Below are 20,740 nucleotides of genomic sequence, written 5' to 3'. Positions count from 1 at the left end.
CAAATTCATAAGATGGTTAAATTTTTATTTTCTACCACCCTCTCTTCCCTCAGGATTTACACATTCTTCTAAAAAAAGTAGCTAATAAATATTTCAAAATGAAAAGACTTTTTGAGGAATGAATTAAAAATGTGACAACTCCCCATACAAACACTCTTTATTACTGAAAATAGGCTAAGGGAAAAGAGAAAATCAAAAACTTAAGAGACAGAACATCATTTTTCTTTCGTACAATAATTTGGAGATAGATAGTCTAGGGGAAGTTTAGCATCCATATGGAGGTCAGAAACAGAGACCCTTCTCTCCATAGCTTTACTGTACATGGTTTTCCCTTTTAGAACACTTGTAGCTTCAGGAAGTGCTGGGGCTCCTGTCATTTTGTCTGTTTCCAGCAAGAGGGCAAAGAAAATTAAAAAACAAAAACAACAACAACAAAAAAAAAAAAAAAAAACACTTCATAATCTGGTAAGACAATTCACAGAATTTTCCTTACTACCTTCCACTTGCATCTCATTGACCAACTCCTAATTGTGTTTGTATGGCAACAACTACTCTAAGGGAGGCCTGGAAATCTGAGAAAGATTGGGAGGATGGGCACTGACTACCAGCAAACTCCAACACATGCACTTCAGGTACATTCACAAATATTTCGATTCCAGTCTAGGTGGTGTGTGAAGCCCTCACTCTCACTCTATGTCAAGAATCCCTGCTAACAAGATGAAGACTCCCATAGTCTAGGAGTCTGGCTTTAGGACATCATAGTCCTGTTGGACTGTGACCCATAACATCAAACCCAACAAGAAGAACTCTTTGGCAATTACACAGAACATGTATAGATAACTTATGTTTATTCTTAACATTTGCTTTCATCTGTATGGACAGAATTTCAACCTCACTTAGAAATTGTTCTTTTTGGCCCCGCACAGTGGCACACGTCTGTAATACCAGCAGCATGGGAGGCTGAGGCAGGAGGATCAAAAGTTCAAAGCCAGCCTCAGCAACAGTGAGGCACTAAGTAACACAGTGAGACCTAAATTGTCTCAAAATAAAATACAAAATAAGTCTGGGGATGTGGCTTAGTGGTTGAAGGTCCCTAAGTTCAATCCCCAGTACAAAAAAAGTTATCCTTTATTTTTTGTAGAATAAAGGATATATCAGATGAACCTGCTACCAAGTTCTTTCATCTATTAACTGATGATGGCCATTTTTTCCCTCTTACTTCAGCCTTTTGTTATTATTTCTTTTCCCAGAAATTAATTTGATTGGAAATCTCTGTGAAGAAAATCTGCTTGAAGTCTGTTGTTTGTTTCATTGACTTTGTGGCAAATAGTCTTTTGTAAGGGGTTCCAGAGAGTTGAGAACTGGTCTAGGAAAAAGATATGACTGTGAAATGGCACTAGCACAAACAAATTTTGTTGGAGGATGTGTTGGCCAGTTTACAGGTAGGAAACATTCGAGGTTATGACCTGAGGTAAGGAGGTAGAGGAGAGGTGAGGGTGTCACCATCTAGAAGAGGAGGAGTACAAGGAACTGCTAGGTGAGAGCAGGAGGGAGGGCTTTACTTGTCGAAGTGATGTCACTCAATAGGAACGCCTGAGGTTCTCTGAATCAGAAAACTCTGGAAGCTCCACAGCAGGTTGGGGCCTCATAACTGCAAGACCCTAGCTTATCAAAAGTCAACAGCTGTCAAGTGAAGTTTCACAGAATATGCAAAACCAGCACTAAGGAGGTACCCTAGAGGCCAGTGCAAGGCGACTCTTTGGTTCATTTACACAAATCAAATACTGCCTTTACTACTGAGAACTAAAGGTGAATTAAAAGTCTCCAAGTGTCCACATTGAAGAGAATTTGTCAAAGTCTCATTCTATCATGTCAGTTGGTACTCTGAGTGGGGATGGGGATGAACTTCATTGATGAGTAAGGGGCTTACACAATTTCCTGATGTACCTAACAGTTTAGAATGGAACCCAGAGGAAGAAGTCTTGGAAGATTGGACATAGCCTTCAGTCTCTGAGCATCCCTTGGAGATGTGGTTGCGGGGTGGGGTACAACCATGTGTTATTTTGTACACCAGGATAAGAACCTTGACCCCTACTGCTATCTCTTTTTACTGTGGTTCTGACAAAGAATGTGTAGAAAGACTTAGCTGCAAGCTACAATCAAGTTTCCCCCTTTCCTTGAATTGAGAAGGACGATGTGATGAATGTAAAATTTGGTACCATGCTCACTATTCCAAACAATGGCATCTGATAAATCTAAAATGAAAAGGTGAATTTCAAGAGGAGTTGATTAAATTCCAAATGGTTTACAGATAAGGTATTTTGCCTGCATTTCTGAACCGTTACTGAAAACTGTGAAATGAATGCTAAAGCTGACCATCAAGAACTGAAAAAGAACAAAAGTGTTTGATAAAGATTAGTATGCCTGTAATATGAACCTTGCATTATAGTGAGTTAAATAACATGGTAATCTTGCATATATTTCTAGGTTGATAATAAAGGGCTGCTCTGATTTTTGAAAAAAAAATATTTCTATCAGTTTTCTTTGAGATTTACAGATTATCTTTTTCCCTGAGCTTCATAGAGCATTCTGAAAACTTAGTCACTCATCTTGAGTGTACAGTTATATAATTATTTGTTGAAATGTTTTATCTCTTTGGAGATAATAGTATGTTTATTCTGTCACACTTTATTTGATGGTTCTGAATTGATACACATAATTTGGGGGAGATAGGCATCTATATGACTTAAATTATACCCATATTTCCTTTATCTTGAGATGTGGAGACTTGTACAACATTGGAAACTACTTGGGGACAGAAATTTTAAGAGTAATTGGTATAGGAAAAGCAGTTGTTCTGATAAATACCCAAAGATATATTTCAAATGATCTTCCAAGAAGAAAAGATCGCACTTTCACTTTGCTGCACATTTAAAGGAAGTTCTATTGCAGTCTTGACCTCCTATCTTGTATCAGGCCAAAATACTAGTTCCATTGTATAAGTAGATAGAAGTCTGGTACAATATGGACTGGAAAAGTAAAGCATATCTTTTAGGATACAGAATTAGTAGGCATTAAATAATATATATTTAAGTTTTCAAATGTCATTGCTATACTGCAATTATCTTTTCAAGTGTTAGACTATTTTCCTAAATTTATTCTGATATTTTGTTTTCTATATGTTCTATTCATGTAGGTAGTTTACTTAAGATGAGACTTCTCAAGTAAGTAGAAATAAAAATAACATTCATGAGAAATAATGATGGCCAAATCTTTGGCCAAATCTTAATGCCAAGAAATGCTATGTCTTCAATTTAGATAATCCTCCAAGCTTATTTTAATACATATTGCCTCGCTAAGTGTTAAAATAGGACTGCATACAGTAGGCTGTGGGCTCTGCAGTGTCAGGCCTGACTTCTAGTGGTATTCAACAAACAAAATATTGGATGTAGGGTTCGGAAAATTAATGATTAATAATAATTCCAATGAAACAAAGATCTTCATCTAGGCTGTTTACATGGAACACATTCTGGAAAAATAAATATTTGCTAAAAAAGGTGTGAAGTTTCATTATTCATGTATATATTCTGACATTAAGTTCTAAGTAATGAGCACCTTGATCATATTTTTCAGTATCCCTATAATCTAGATTGACAGGTAGTATTTTCAAAGAAATATATTTTACTACATTTTACTAGAGAAATTTAAGGAGGTATTTGCTCATACCAATTCAAGACCTTAAATTTATAATTTCTCAGAATCTTCTGTAACTATGTCATAAAAATATATCAAAATCCCAGGTTCACTTGTGAGAAGGTGGTAAGAATATAGGATAAATAATTATTAAATGACTCAGTTCCTAGTTGACAGACATAAATAGTATTCAGTTACTCTAAGAAGGTCAACCTGTAGCCCAATGATAATACTTAAGGTTGTAATGATCTACTGTATTGAAACAGAATCTTGACTTCAGACCAATTTTCTCTGTACTTTGAGTCACTCCAACATTGAATTCTAAGCAATATTTCTATTCTCTCTCACTATGCATAAACTCTATATAGAATAAAGGCATTCCCTAGAAGCTTTCAGAGCATTGAACTTATTTGTGTTAGGGAAATAATTATCAAACATAGTAACCTGACTAAATAATATTATTAGTTATCAGTCTAAGAAAAGGGTATCATTGACAAAAAAAACACTGAAAATAATGATTAATTTAATGTCTATTATAAGACTTCTTGTTTTGCTCTATTTCCCAAACTGTACTTAATCATCAAGAAACAAAGTTCAGCTGTGTTTGTCTCCCTTCTATATCTGGCTACATGTCTTTTAATATCATCTTTATAATTTTGTGGACAGAAAATTTATTCTCAGAAATATCTCTCCCGTTTCTATATATCCAGAAACATCTCTCCCGTTTCTATATATCGTTAGTATTATTCCTCATGTCATTAATGGTTCTGGAACTAGGATCTAAGTATAACATCTGCTAATTAGTCTAAGGAATGAGCTTTGGGAACAACATGCATTCATTGATTAAATTATTTATTCAACAATTAATAGCAAATTTGGCCCCAGACTTTGTCCTAGGTAGCAGTGCTACAATGATGAGCTGTATTGAGCAGCCCTCTCCAGTGAAAGTAGAAGTAAATATTACAGAAGTTAAAGTATTTGAGGCAGTGAACAGAGATTGACCTGAAAGAGAAAACTTTGAGAAAAAGTAATCCTAGAGCTGAGAGGTATTATAAACACAGAGAAAGAGCATTTCTTTACAAGCAAGCAGAAACCACAAGTTCCCTGTTATAGAAGAAATGTCACTGGGGCTGACTAAAGACAAAGAAATGTCACTGGGGCTGACTAAACACAAAGAATGTGGACAAAGAACAAGACTTAGCTGAGCAAGAATCTCTCCAAGATTCACATATTTTTTTCCTTCTGCTCAAAAATCAAATCACATTTTTCAACCGGTCTTAGTATTCATTTTAGTAATATAACCAAGTAATCAATGGAGTAAGAATGTATACAACCTGTGCTATATTCCAATCAAAGAATTTAAGTGGTATTCCTTCAGGCCATCCCTCAGGTTATCTATTCCTCCTGGTAGCATGAAGATGATGAAACAAGTGGCCTCCAGTTTATCTACAGGAGAAACAGCCTGAGCCTCTAAATTAATGAATGAGGGATTGTTATGGTTTGAATATGAGAGATTCCTCAAAAGCCTCTGTGTTCATTCAGGAATATTCAGACCTAAAAGGATTGGCTTATGAGAGTTGTAACTAATCCTTCTGCCCTTCCTCCATGATGTACCTCCCCACCTTCCCTAGCAATAGAGTCAGCCCACTGTTGGTAGCCATGAATGAATTGTGGGCTTGTCTGAGCCATCTCTAGGTGGAGGTGTACCCCTAGGAGAACTCATTGATCTGAGACTACTACATTGCCTTGGCAATGTCCTGCTCAAAGAGAAATTGGTTCAGACAGCCCTAGGTCCAAACACATCTCCCCAGAGGTGGAAAGAGATACCACCTCAAGTAGCCCCGAGGTGCCAGCTTCCTGAAGGAGGAAGAATTACTGTGCAAATGATAAGATTCCAATCAAACCAACATCCCACAGACTCTTGCTTTTTGTGTATCTTACAGAACCCTTCCTAACCATAAAGTCCTTTGATGTGTTCCTCTATAAAATAAAGATTGGCAGGCTTATGTTCTTTGTTAGGCTCAGACCCATCAGGTCTTTTCTATCTGTAAAGCCCCCACTTTAACTATATTTCTTGTGTCCTTTGTCTTTGTTTCTTAATAGTGTTGTCCAGCCTTTTATTTCCAGCCGACCCACACCTTTTTACAGTTACTGATTCCCTCACTGTGCAGGTCATGGTCAGAACCCACCATGAACTAACTCTCTGAAACTGTGAAACAAAATAAACCTTTTCTCCTCTAAATTGTTTTGTTGGGGGGGGGGCATTTTGGTCACATTTAGTTAGATGACTAACACAGGGATTAATGCTAGTCAATCAGAATTCTCACTTTGAACTGGTAAGATATGAGACTTATGTTTCTGCTACGCTTTATACAGTATATATTTTGATGTTATTTGCTACTGAAACTTAACCTAATATGACTACTATAGAAGTGCACAGATTGAAGTGGGTTATTGCAATGACAAAACTTAAACATATGGTATTAAGTGACAATAAATCACATATTTTGCCAAAAAAAGCTACAGACTCATGTTATGCAGTGGCAAAACATAAGGATAAAGCATTGCCTGAAATGAATGAAAAAAGAGATCATGAGCCTATTGAGCCTCTAACTTTAGAAGATATTAGAAGGGATTAAATTGTAATTTTTTTTGATGTTTATAATAGGTATTAAGGGAAGAGATGAGGTCAGTCAAGGATTCCCAATGGAAGTAAAGGGGAACAGAAATTCCAGAAATTTAGAACCACAGGAGCTTTGTCTGCTTTTGAGAATTCCAGAACCTAGAAATAAGACAAGAAGTTTAAGCTGCAAAGACTCATCAATACTGTTTTATTTTCATTGTTTATTCACAATGATCCTGATCTTACTCTAGCCTATCTTCCTTTCCTTTGGTGCATACTAGGTTGAATTTCCCAACGTCCTTTGCAATCATATGTACCATATGACTGGTTTCTTAATAGAAGATGAACAGAAGAAATATGTGCCTTTTATAGACTAAGGCTTTTATAATAAAGATGTTCCTCCTTCCATGCAGATCTATCCCTTCCATAGCTAAATGAAGGTGTTTGAGAAAAGAAAGTCACAAGAAGGAAAAAATCACAGGTCCCTGAATACTGGCATGGAGAGTTATCCTCTGACCATGATCACCCATGCAGTGGATTAAATGGAAGAAAACTAATATACAATGTAATCAAGTCACAAAATATTCAAGTCTATTATTTACCATAGTTAATCCTATCATGACTAACATAGGGGATGTATTGATATACAAGGATGGAAGTAGGTATAAGGGAATTTGAGGGCCTTATAAAATAAAATATAAATACTATGGGTCATATGTTCCATAATATTTGGGCAAGGAATACTCACTGCCCCAGAGTCCCATTCAATATAACTTTATCCAAGACGTTTTATTTTTAATAAAGTATTATTTGCTCCAAAATAAGCTTTGATGGGTTAGAAATTTTAATTTTTTTTTTACTTCTAGTTTCAACCATGTATCAATAAGCAGAATTTCTTTGTCAGACCCTTTGCACATGTAATAGAACATTCTTCCTCAGAAGAGTTCACCATGAAAATGAAGGATTCTTAGTCACAAGCATCTAGGGAAAACTGTTCTGGTTGGGTAAATTCTTCAACAGTGTTACTCATGCCAAAAATTTAGTTTATCAGCCAAGTTTTTGATAAGCTAAGCTGTAACCTGAGAAAAGCACAAAACAGTCAGTTGAGGAAATCAGTGGAAATTGTGGGAAATTTATGAATTTGAAAAGTGTAATATGTGATGAAATAAGAGAGTGAGCAGACCAATCAGTCTCAAACAAATCTGAACTATTTTGCTATAGTCGTTTTAAAATTTATTTTATAGAATAAACCTACAACAATTATTTTTTGATAATCCTGTTTTCCCCAAATAAACATTTTCACCAGCAATGCACATGAAATTTTTTGATTAATAAAAAATTAAGAATGCATTTGTGCTACTGGCACAAAATATTCTAACTTTTCTACCCACTATGGGGGTTGTGATAGTATAATCAACCACAAAGGAACTAGAAATGCAAATGTGCTCAGAAAGCATCAGCAGTTATTCCAAATGTTATCTATTTAAAGAATACTGTACCTGAAGAACATAATTTAACACATGCAGCAGTGAAAGGTGTATTTATTCATCACTGTGGTGCACACCATTTCATTTAGATCAAAGAATTATTCATATAAATGAGTTTCGCACATCTTTAACTTCAAGGTACTATGTGCATTTTAGAAAAACGGAAGAGAAAGCTATTAATATATTGACTCCATCAACAAAAGAAAAATACTTTAAGCAATTAAATGGAGGGAGTTTTAATAATGTCATCAGATGTTCCAAATAGAAAGTAAGTTTTGATAATTCAGTAAATTGATATTTGTCATCCATTTCATAGAAACAAAATAAAATATTCAGAAGTCTATTCACTCAAAAGTGAATCCACCCAACATTGTTATGAACAATATTTAAATTCTTTTTCAAAGGGCATCATGAAGGTCAAACAATAGTAAATGTCCAAATACAGCACAATGTCTTTCTTATACACTGCTTGGTGCCAATGATTGTTTTATAGTTGTCAGTCAAAGGATGCTCTAGTCTTTTTTCTAGTGAAGTTCTTCAAAAACACTTCAGGATCATGTCTCTTTTAATTTCAGTAAGCTCCCTATGTAAATAATTACTCTCAATTTTTTTTCCTATTTTCTTCCCATTGGAAAGTCAATAGGGCAAAGCCATGGTTTCTGGTGCTCCCAAAGACTGGCTGTAACCTACCAGAACCAGTGGACTGGGAAAATACTGAGCCTAGTGCTAGGGAACAGCACCTCCCATAGGCTTGCATAAGGCCTGATGAGAGTCCATGCCCTTGCCCTTCATTATGTGGAAGCTTTTCCTTAGGTCAGAATGTCATCATAAGGAAAAAGAAGAGAAAGTCCATCATGGGTGGAGTGGGGGGAGGGATGAAATTTAACTTGTGAAATATTAACAGCAAAATTTCAACTGACATTGCAATGCCAAGTTTAAAGTATGTTCTTTCTTCTCATTTGTACAAATGGGAACTTCAGAGCATTTTGAGAAGTTATATAAAAATAAGATGAAAATGTTGCCCATGATGCACATTTTATATAGGATGTTATCAGAACAAAAATATGCCTCACATATCTCTTCATTATAAAGTTCACCACAAGCCTACCCTCTCATAATTTGTGCCCCTACAAGTACATATTTGTATTTCCCACAGAGACATTTACCTTCATCTATGAAACATATATTTTTTCTAATTTAACATATTCAAATATTGGTCATAACATATTAAAATATTGGTCAAATTCTGATCACCTTGGCCTGAATTCTGCATAAATTTTATATTTTTTCTATAGTTTGCTATTTTCAACAATACCATGGAGACTGAACTGAAGCTATAATTAGCAAATAGGGTTAACCACCCTCATATGCAACTCTCAATATATACCAAAAATAATTAACCAAACAACACACAGATTCTTCCACTTTCTCATACCAAAGTTCTTACCACTTTGTATCATAATCTAATTTGATGCAAAGACTGACAGCTATTCAAATATATTGATATTCTAACTACTTTTCATCCACTCCAGAGCCTCTACTCTAGTCCAAGGCACAGGCAGTTTTCACTTGCACTTTTGTTATCTCAGGTGGTTATCATTGTTCTAGCTGTGTTCCTCTGCAATCAGTTTTTCATTTATCTGCCAGAGTGGTCCATCTCCAGCTCAATTGAGATTAGACCCTCCTCTGCTCAATGCTCTCCAAATGATTCCATCTCATTCAGAAAAATAACTGCTTATCCTGTTCTAAAGTCTGTTTCTCCAGAGAAACAGAACAAATTGACATGTGTGTGTGGTGTTTGAGTGTGTTTGTGGGGGGGGGGGTGGGGGAAGAAATTAAAAGGAATAGGCTTACACAATTTATAAGCTTAAAATTCATAATATCTGCAAAACTATGAGCTAGAGACTTAGAGGAGATCCAGTTGTGCACGTCCAATTTCTCCCCATGGGACACACATTCATTGTAGATCACTTTTAGGGACTTCTGGGACTTCAATCTAGATATCAGTGTAGAAGTAAAGAAGGATGGTTCAGTGCATCTTGCTCTTGTCTTGAATGACTATTGCTTCAAAGGAGGCCATTACAGTTTCCTCAGGCAATGTGAGAATTATCCTTTCACAGGGGGTAGCTAGACCTCTTTCCCTGGCAAAGAAGATTCTTCAGGTTTTAGGGGTTCAGTGTTCCCAGACTCATCAGAATCTTTTTCCATGACCCCATTCTAACTTTCAACTCATGCTCCATATCAGCAATAGGCCTTGTCGTCTGGGGAGGATGAAAATTCAACTTTTGTTGTAATTCAGCCAGTCACAGGATGATACTCATTCAGCATTTGATTTTCAGTCTTTTCAACCCTGCAGCTGCAGGAGATAAGGGTCTACTACAGCTCTCTTATATAAGCCCTTAGGTTACTGATGCAGTGCTTGAGCTGGGAATTAAAATCCCTGAGCTCGCCTTTTATTCCATCACTTTGTTCTGCAACATTAAGAACAACCAGCCAATATTATTATATTCATTACTTTTCCAAAAATGTTTGAAAGTTTCAAATACAGTAACCTGGTTCCTGTTCCTTTTTATAATCAATTTATTAGGAATATCCAGTAGAGATATTTTGCAAATACCTATTGCCTGATCACACATGGACTATCAGTACTCTTCTGTCTATCAGACAGATGAGAATTAGTATCCTTAAATCTCAGTAGATGAGTGTAAGTTCTATAAACCCCAGAATGAAATTTTTAAAAGCTCCTCCCTTATATTCTGTTCTTCTAGGGCCATTTTCAGTACTAAAATTATAATTGTATCAGTAGTCAGATGACTACTAAAGAAAATGGTGACATTTTCTTTCTCCATTCACTGTCGAAGGGCATCTGGGCTGGTTCCATAACTTGTCTTTTGTAATTTGTTCTGCTATAAACATTGATGTGCCTATATCACTATAGTATGTTGATTTCACTTTTTTTCCCAATAAATATTGAGGAGAATAATAGCCGGGTCATGGGGTGATTGTATCCTTGGTCTTTTGAGCAATCTCTATACTAATTTCCAAAGTTGTTGTACTAATGAGCAGTCGCATAAACAATGTTAAAAGTGTTCCTTTGCCACCTTTTCATCCATTCCAGCAATTATCATTATTTATAATATTGATGTTTGTTATTCTAACTAGGGTCAATTATCATTATTTATATTATTGATGTTTGTTATTCTAACTGGGATGAGATGAAATCTCAGTGTAATTTTGGTTTGCATATTTCTGATTGTTAATCACTTTGGACTTCTTTTTTCATATGTTTGTTTGCCATTTGCTTTTCTTCTTTAAAGAAATGTTCATTTAATCATTTGCCCATTTATTGATTGGATTAAGATTATTTGGCTTTTTTGGGTGGCTTTTTTTAGTTCTTTTTTCCCCACTTTGTTTTTAATTGGTGCACTATTGTTGTACATATTGATGGGATTTGTTGTATATATTTGTACATGTGCACAATATAACAATATAATTTGGCCACTATTATGTTCCAGCATTTCCCCCCACCCTCCAACCTCCCACCCCCTTTGCTCCCTTTACTCTACTGATGTCTCTGATATTTGGGAGAGCCACCCCTACCTTTGTTTTCCTTTTTCCTCTCTAGCTTCCACTTATGAGAGAAAACATAAAACCCTGACCCTTCACCTTCTGAATTTGACTTATTTTGCTTAAAAGGATAGTCCCTAGTTTCATCCATTTTCCTGCAAATACCATAATTTCATTATACATTCTGCATATTAACCCTCTGTCACCAGAGTAGCTGGCAAAGATTTCTCTCCCATTCTGTAGGTTCTCTTTTTATGCTGTTTCTTTGCATGCAAAAACTTATTGATTCTTGGATTTATTTCATTCACATTAGGGGTTTTATTAAAGAAGTCAAAACCAGTAGTTATAGGTTGTAGTGTTAACCCACAATTGCTGGACAACTTTCTAGTAACTCTGCTGCATATAATTGAAGCAAAGGGAAAGTTTTAATGACAAAAATGATGAGGAGTATGTCAAATATTTTGAAACATCAATCTTTGGATTCCATGTTGAATAATTACAAGGGCATCCTCAGTCTGAGAGTTGCTGGGGTGTTGTCCCTGTAGAAATATTTATTGCATACAGTTAGGGGTCTTTGTGTGAGGATGTACTTTTGGCAAAGTATATTATGATAGTTACTATAAGAGTATCATGTTTAAGAACCCATGCTAATCAATAATTGATAACTTCCACATTTCATTTTCCTTGTTGTTTTTGCTGTTTTAGGTTTGACAAGGTCACTATGTCTCTCTTCGTAAGGACAGATAAATAAAAACAAAAGTAAATATAAAAATGTGATTATTTACCAAATTGTGTTATTAAATAAGTAACTACTTAATATTTTTGTAATATAAGCTGCAATGCCAAATATATGTAAAATACTATTTAATTTCCAGAATACATGTAGATACAATGAGGTATTGAGCATCAGAAATGTGTTGTCACTGACTCAGGTTTACATAGCCAGTTAGTGGTAGAACCTGTCTCCACCTTTATTCATGTGACTCCAAACATTTCATTTTTCATTATTTCACATCACTTCCAATAACAGTTTGTGAACTAGTCAAATCAGAACAGTTAAAGTGTGACTATTCTATATGACCCTTGAGTTGAAACCAACGCACACATGTAATGTACTTTGTTTTAATATCCTTTCTTTGGTAACTTTTGCAGGAAAAGAAATAAATTTCTATTTGATGCACATAATTCTTTCTCACTGTACATTTTTATTACTCCGTCTAACTTCTAAAATTGTGCACCATTTTTGGAAAGAATTATTTATGGCCATCCAGTTTGTAATTAACAAATCTTTCAGCAATTCAAGTAGCATCATCATTTCTACTAAGAATATTATAGTCACATGGCCAAACCAATCATTGTATTATAGACTATGCTAGGCTACCAGCATTTTAGAGATATCTTTGAAAAATTTGATACCATAATTCAAACACTAGTGGGAAATTCTAGAATCGCCCCACAACCCTAACAGCAACCTCTTATTTCTAACACTTACTTATAAATAAGCAAATAACTCATCTCAAATAATATTTGTTTATTTACAAAAATATTAAATTTTATGATATTTATGATATTTAATTCTAGTCTCAAATAAGTATAAGTGATTTTTCTTTTGTAGAAATTGTCCCTTCTCTGTAAACCCACTCATATATTATTCAACAAAATTAGGGCCCAAGGTCAGATAGAATATTCCAAAAAAAAGTAAATTAACATTTTGCTTATTTGTTACCAAAATCATATACAATATACCAAAACATAAAATGTAAACACTTCCTTAAAAAATTTATAACATTCTGCAAATATGAATTTAACAAACCCTAGTGATTTTTAAAAATATTGTACTGCCAATTACTATCATTGCAATAAACATTGACACATCTACTAAAAAATACATATATTTTCACAGCATATATATATTTATAATCTACTATACTTCAATTCTATTATGTAGTATATAATATATACTCTACATATATTTATATTCTATTGATAATATATACAGTTTGCACAAAACATATGTTTAAATTCTACTATAATATACAGTGCCACACTACATATAATATAGTATAATACAAACTTTCCTTAGCAACATTTTTAGAATCATCAGCATTTAGCAATGAGTTACCTATAATGTTTCACAGAAATTTTAATTACATATACTTCATTCTCTGTTTTTTTTTAATTTATAGTGGTGATAAATTATTAATTAATCTTCATAATAGGACTATTTAATCCTAAAATATTTCAAACTTAGATTTTCTTTTTAAAGGAGATAAAAGAAAATTGAAATAAAATAAAATAAGCAGCAAAAGACCTTCTCTGGATAACCTGGTGAAGACCAAAGAGTTTTCCAATTTGACTTTCACCAGAACATTTACCATTTGCTTCAAGTTTTCATATCTAAACTGGAAGTTGTTGTTATATTTGTTTTATTTTGCAGAATTTTCTAGTTATTTTAGCAGCTTCTTGACCCATTCTCTGAATCTAAGGTTCACAAATTAATCTCAAGTTTTCTTTGATGCTGGATGAATTTTATTTTTCTGATGCAACAGTTTGGATTCTATAACATTCAATGAAGGAATGGAAAGAACTTTTAAAATAAAATAAAAAATAAGAGCTCATAAAGCATCAAATTGAGATGTATGTACCTTAGTGAGCATAAATTTCAAGGTCAATAGGAAGTCGTGGAATGTTATCTTTTTCTGCATCTTTATAACCCTGATTTTTTTCCAATAGCATGACACAATTTTAAATCTGAGTAGCTCTTGAGTTTAAAATTTAAATTATCACACATGTGGCTGACTTTTAATATCAGCTTATTTTGATGTTTTCTGCTCTCTTTAATTTGTTACTATGATTTATATTTTTAAAATGTTTCTTAAAATATTTGTAAGAGGATATATGTATGACATCTCTTCCTTTTCTATTGAAAAAAAAATTGAATATATGTCCCTATATCTTTATTTTTTCTTACAGGTGCAAAGTTCTTAAAGTAACAGTCTTTAAAAGTTAACCAAACAGTGACTTGGAAATGTCCTAAAGACATGACATCATTTTGCTAATAATAATTCAATTCTTAGTCATTTTTAGTAAATTTAGTAAAGTGGTATATCCAATATTTGAAAATAGATCAGATAAAAAAGAAATAACTGATTGCATACTTTAGAAAGACAAGTAGAGTGAAAATCTTTGTCTTTCTTTTGAAAACCATGTTAAATTCTGGAATAAAAAGATTTTGTTTTACACAGGTTTCAAGGAAGGTGAATATTAACTTCTAAAATTCATGGCTTTAGGAAGCTAACTAGTCTATGATTATAAATTTGACATACATTGTCAACTTCCTATAGCTACAAAAATAGAATTAGAGAAGGATGAATGTGACATTACAATTCAAGGTCAAATGTTAATCAAGTGTTCATGTAGAAGAAATATTTAATGGATTGGATTCCAGGTGGTTCAGCAAGAACAGAAGTGATCTGAATGGTCAAAAGACCAACTTGTTTATTCCTTTATTTGTTAATTGAGCATGTACCCATTAAGTGCCTATGATGTTCATAGTACTTTACTAAGCACTTGGTAAGTATATGAATGAAAATGCCCCATTCTATAAAAGTTAATAACACAAAGCCCAGATCTAGTCTTTGTCCATTCTTACTTCCTGAGAAATAAGTATTTAAACAAGGAGATGAAGAGTATGTAAGAATGAACAATTTAAACAAGGAGATGAAGAGTATGTAAGAATGAACAATTTTCCCTGATAGGTAGAAAATGTTCTTCCAAGCAGTATAAAGAGTTTGTGCAAAGGCTCTGAGATAAAACGGCAATGAAGAATTAGATTAAGAATTCCAGAGTAGAGGGAATATAGACTGGGCAGGGTGAGGTGGTGAGACCTCCATGGTAACAATTTATATAGATGTCACAAAAGAAAATCAATGACTCATGAAGCAAAACTTTGACAGTTTTTGGCAAGAAATTTTCATTTTAATTATAAATGTCTATTCTTCACTGGTTGATAGTTAAAAAGTGCTGCATAAAACGCATAGCTTTAAGTTGGAAACATTAAAAGTTATTTACAGAATTAAAATGTCTCTCAAAATTATTTCTGGCAAATTTCATTCCCTCGCATTCTCTCTTCTGCAGTACACACATGCATGCACACACACACACACACACACACACACACACACAACACAATTGAATTTTATTGCTCATATTTCTAGGAGCTCCAAGTCATCTTTACTTCTTCCTTTCCCCATTGCACTAGATTTAAAGAAAACATTTATTTGATGAGAACAAAGCATTCCAAATTCCCCAATAACCACAAAACCCTTGAAGGCTGTGAGTAAATGAATGTACACGAGATGGAGTTCATTTCATTTTTTTTTTCAAAACTGTGGATTTCATTCTTGTCCAGAACTTTATTACTGCGTCCATGTTCATTCTTCTGACCCCCGGCCTTGACAGTGGAAATATTACTGCTTCCTGGGGAAGGATTGTAAGTGGTAATGTCTACACACCTGACGGCACAGACTCACATTTCATATAATAACTACATAAGCAAGATATGTTAGTGGTATTTATGAAATATCAGCTCTATTTCTGTTCTATCCAAATATAAATTGTGTGATAAACGTGGGTGTTAAGAGGATATAATAAATGTGTCAGATAAAAGAAGTCACTTGAAAATTTGCTCTTTAGTATTAATATGTACTTTTAAAATTACTATTATCGAAAGTATACTTTGGGTCAGGGTAATAGATATTTCATCCGAAAATAATTCTAGATAATAGATATTGTTATTCTCATTTGATGAGAAAAGATAATAAGGCTTATGAAATTTGTGGCTCAAGTTCATGGCTGACAGAATTAAGATCAATTCTAGGACTTTCCAATTCTAAATTCCATGCCCTTAAGTCCTTCACCATGCTTCCCAAAAAATGTCTGTTTCTCTTGTTCCTGGTCATAGCTTTCCAAGTGCTTTGAAAATGTTATGCTAATTTCTCTACACAAAGGCTAATAATCTCCCTTTATATGATATATGGGGTTTTAATATAAAATGGGGGACCCTATTGATTCTCTTGTAAAGCCATGTTTATTTAGTTTTTAGGATAAAAAAGAATTGATTTTTTTCTACCTCATTTTCTGTTTCCTTTTTTCTTCTTCTTCCTAAATACAAGAATCCTATAAACAATTCCTCCACTGACTGAGCTTTCCTTCTAAAAAGTATTGTCTGAATATAGGGTTTTAAATGTGACTATAACAGTCAGTTTCAAAACTTTTCCTCCTTTCTACTTGTCTGGATTTAAATCCACTATTTAAATTACCTGAAAGTCAACCAGATTTATAACCTTTGAGTCATATTTTATTACTTCTCTCTGCCCCTTATTGAGAACAGTGTTAGAACAACTTATAATATTGCTTGTTCTATTTTTACTTTAAATGAAAGCCCATATTCAATTCAGGAAAACTCAATCGATTATCAGTTACATTCATAAGCCAGTTTCTCAACAAATAACCATAATTTTCCAAAAAACAAAATATATATGCATTAAAAATAATGCACCTTAATCATGTATTTTTCATAGTCTTTTTCTGTTTGTGATTTCTATGAATAGTATAGAGATGTCTTTGCTGAATCTATGACTTGATAGGTGTCATATAGGAGAAAAAATGGGGAAAAATGGTCCAAGATACCACTTGTGGAATATCATTTTGTCTCATGCATTTCTTGAAGCTATTTCCAGTATAATTAAATAGCTTTTGATTTCTTTTGCTCAGGGCCTTCCCTCCTGGGCCACTAACCTTCCTTGGACAAGCTACCTTCTCACCTGTGTAATTTCACAGCTCCTAATACTCTGGGTCCTGTAGTGAATATACATTTGGCAACTCCACAACCTTTTATTGAACTTCTGTTTCTCTGAATTTTATTGAACACTGTGGGAGCTCTAGGGATTCTATGTTAAGTTTCCCTCCTCTTTCTAAAGCCCATGTGATGTGTTTCTGATGGTCAAGAAGTTATATTTGTGCTACCTTATGACCCTCCCATGATTGCTGGGAATTTCTCTACCTGGTTCATTCATTCTTTATGTCTATTCTGTGAGCTAACCTGAGACTCTCAGTATATGCCCTTTTGCTTAGGTTAGTATCCTAACAGTCACATCCTCTATCATCTCTTATGAACATGACTGCTAGCCTATCTTCTTACTTGTAAAGGTAATCAGAAGTTTAATCATTTATGAGACTTCAAGTAAAAAAGGAAAAAAAAAAAAGCATTCAGAAGTTTAGAATGTTAAATGCAAACATAAAAACATAAAAATTTATGACATCATAAAGAAATATATTTTTCATTTTTTTCAGTAAAATTAGCCCCCAAATTGCAGCAACACTAGTGTTTACCTTTAACCCAGTGAGTAGAATTTTTGCTCCATTTCCCTCTCTAATAAAATTCTCCTCAAAAAAAGAAGAGGAGTGATTCTATTTGTTTGAAGTACAAAAATTCAAATTAGGTCTGGAACATCCAGACTTTAGAAATTAATATCACTTTAAAGAAATACGAGATGTACTCAAAGGAAAAGTACTCACTTTGAAGGTTCTAGACCTGACCAAATAAAACAATTCTTAAAAATATTTTATTATCGGTGGGGATGTGGCTCAGTGGAAAAGTTCTTGCCTGGCATGCATGAGGCCCTGGGTTCAAATCCCCAATCACCAAACAAAAAAATAATGTTTTATTATAGATTATTAAAAGTAATTTATGGAAAAAACCACAAAATTATAATTCTATAATACACAGAAATTTTAAAATAAAACACTGGAAATATTAATTTAATATATAATAATGATTTTTATAATATGATACATTCATGCTGTCATTAATTTTAATAACTGAAAAAAATATATTAATATGATTTTTTCTTTTAAAGGCACTCTGACATATAAATATATATTTATATGCTTATGTTTAAATACATTATATTTGCATATGCATAGAAATATAGATGATTTATAAAACATATTTACTTCTATAAATGGGGCATATTAAATAAAAAATATTCTAAGTAAGAAAAAAATTAGGCATAGAATCCAAATCACAAATCCAAATCCAAATCACACAGAACATTTCCAAAATCATGGTATTAGTTTGCTAGAGCTGCTATAACAAAGTGTCATGGACTGGGTGACTTAACATAAATATATTGTCACATTTCTAGAAGCTAGAAATCTGAGATCAAGGTGTTGAAAGTGTCGGTTCCTTCTGAAGGCTGTGAGAAAGACTTGATTTTGTGTCTCTGCTCTAGCTTCAGGTGGTTTGTTGGAAAATTTTGCAGTCTTTGGCTTATAGGAGCATTACCTCAGACTCGGCCTTTATTTCCACATGATGTTCTTGTGTGTGTGTGTGTGTGTGTGTGTGTGTGTGTGTATGTGTGTGTGTGTGCGCGCGCGTACCCAAATTTCTTTAATTTGTCAAAGGAAAGGAATCATTTTGTATTTGCACCTACACCTAATGATCTTTTCTTAACTAATTACCACTTCAAAGATATTTCCAAATAAGGTCACATTCTGAGGCACCAGGAACTAAAGTTCCACAATATTTATTTTGAGAGGAACACAGTTCAACTTACTAGAGACATTAAGTGCCATAAAAAAATGTAATATGTATTAAAATGCAGATTAAAATTAAATGTTGATATATCAAATAATTGATCTGGAGTCATCAAAATTGTCAATATGATGACCCCTCAAAATGAAATTATTAGAAAAGAGTAATTTTATATTATAGTACAACTATGAAAGCTGCAGATACATGACAAATAATTGAAAGGAAATATGGAGAAGTAAATATAATTAGAGAAAAAGAATTAGGCCTGTATTGTGACCATTTCTTTTATAATATTGATTTAATAGTAGTGCAAATATCAAAAGGGAATTGATATGGTAAACCATCTCATATCTGTTTTCCTAGGGGAGAGCCTGATTTACAAGGAGGAGCCTCAAGTAAGCCACTCCTGCTGGTACCTAAATCAAAAGTAGTCACAGAGGAGCAAAGGGAATACACTTCTAACAGCAGGCACACAAATTGCATGCATTCAATAGTTGAGAAGAATGTGTTATTCTCTTGAAAACTACCTATACACATAAAAACTCAATATAAGTAGCCAGTGTGCACAGGGGAGCAACTCTACTTGCCACAGAGCAGTTGAGTGAACATTTTCAGTTTGGAAGTGATGTGGAAAGTAAAGGCTGCTCTTGCCAGCTCAGGGAAGGATAATAAGCAGTGTTTCAAAGGAAACTGCAGAACAGTCCTGCTACTCCAACACCTAATCCCAAGAGAGCGTGAAGTCATGGTGACGAGAAACATGACAACTGTGAGTTAGAAACAAAGACCTCATGAATAAATACTACCACAACTTCCTATAAAATGGATGCATATATTAAAACACAGTCTGTATATCCTTATGCCTGAAATACACAGGCTATTCAGTGATGGGAATGGTCCCTACAATAACAGAACACACCACACCATGGTGTTAGTTACCATTATTACAACAGTTCTAGACAGTGTCTGTGGGTAATTTGCATTTTTGCATTACCCACCAGGAGAAGAGAATTTTCTCTTTTATTTAATGTAAACACAAATCACATTTTACTTATGTATATTATATATATATATATATATATATATATATATATATATATATATATATAATTTTGAAACAATATCAGAATTACAGGAATATTTACAAAGACTCCCCTTATGACTTTTACTTATTTTCTTTAATGTTAGAATTTAATGTTAAAGTCTCATACAGCCAGTTTACATTTGTCAAATAAGAAATTAACTGGACTTCAGCTTTCACTAATTTTACCAAGAAGATTTTTTATTTTCCAGAATGTAATTCTGGATGTTATAATGCATTTATGGGGTATAATGTTATGTTTTGATAGATGTATACTCCACTTAGTATCCTTCTTTTTTTTTTTTTTTTTTTTTTGGTGCTGGAAATCAAACCCAGGGCAAACACTACAATGCTGAGTCACATACCCAACCCTGTATAGCATTTAATATACATAATTTGAAAACAAAGATAATGGAGGATTTTAAGAAAAATCTTACATTATAATCAGCTTGCTGATTATGCTTTATTATATTATATTTTATTTTATTTTGGTACTGAGGATTGAAAACAGGTCACTTAACCACTAAGTGACATCCTAAACCCTGTTTTTATGTCTTATTTTGAAACAGGGTCTCACTAAGTAGTTATGGCCTCACTAAATTGCTGAGCTTGGTCTCAAACTTCCAATCCTCCAGTCTCAGCCACCTAATTAACTGAGATTATAGACAATACCATTGTGCAGAGCATCATTTTTT

This window comes from Spermophilus citellus (assembly GCF_964194105.1).
Source record: "Spermophilus citellus genome assembly, chromosome: 2".
In the NCBI taxonomy this organism is placed as follows: domain Eukaryota; kingdom Metazoa; phylum Chordata; class Mammalia; order Rodentia; family Sciuridae; genus Spermophilus; species Spermophilus citellus.
Note: the sequence above shows the minus strand (reverse complement) of the source record.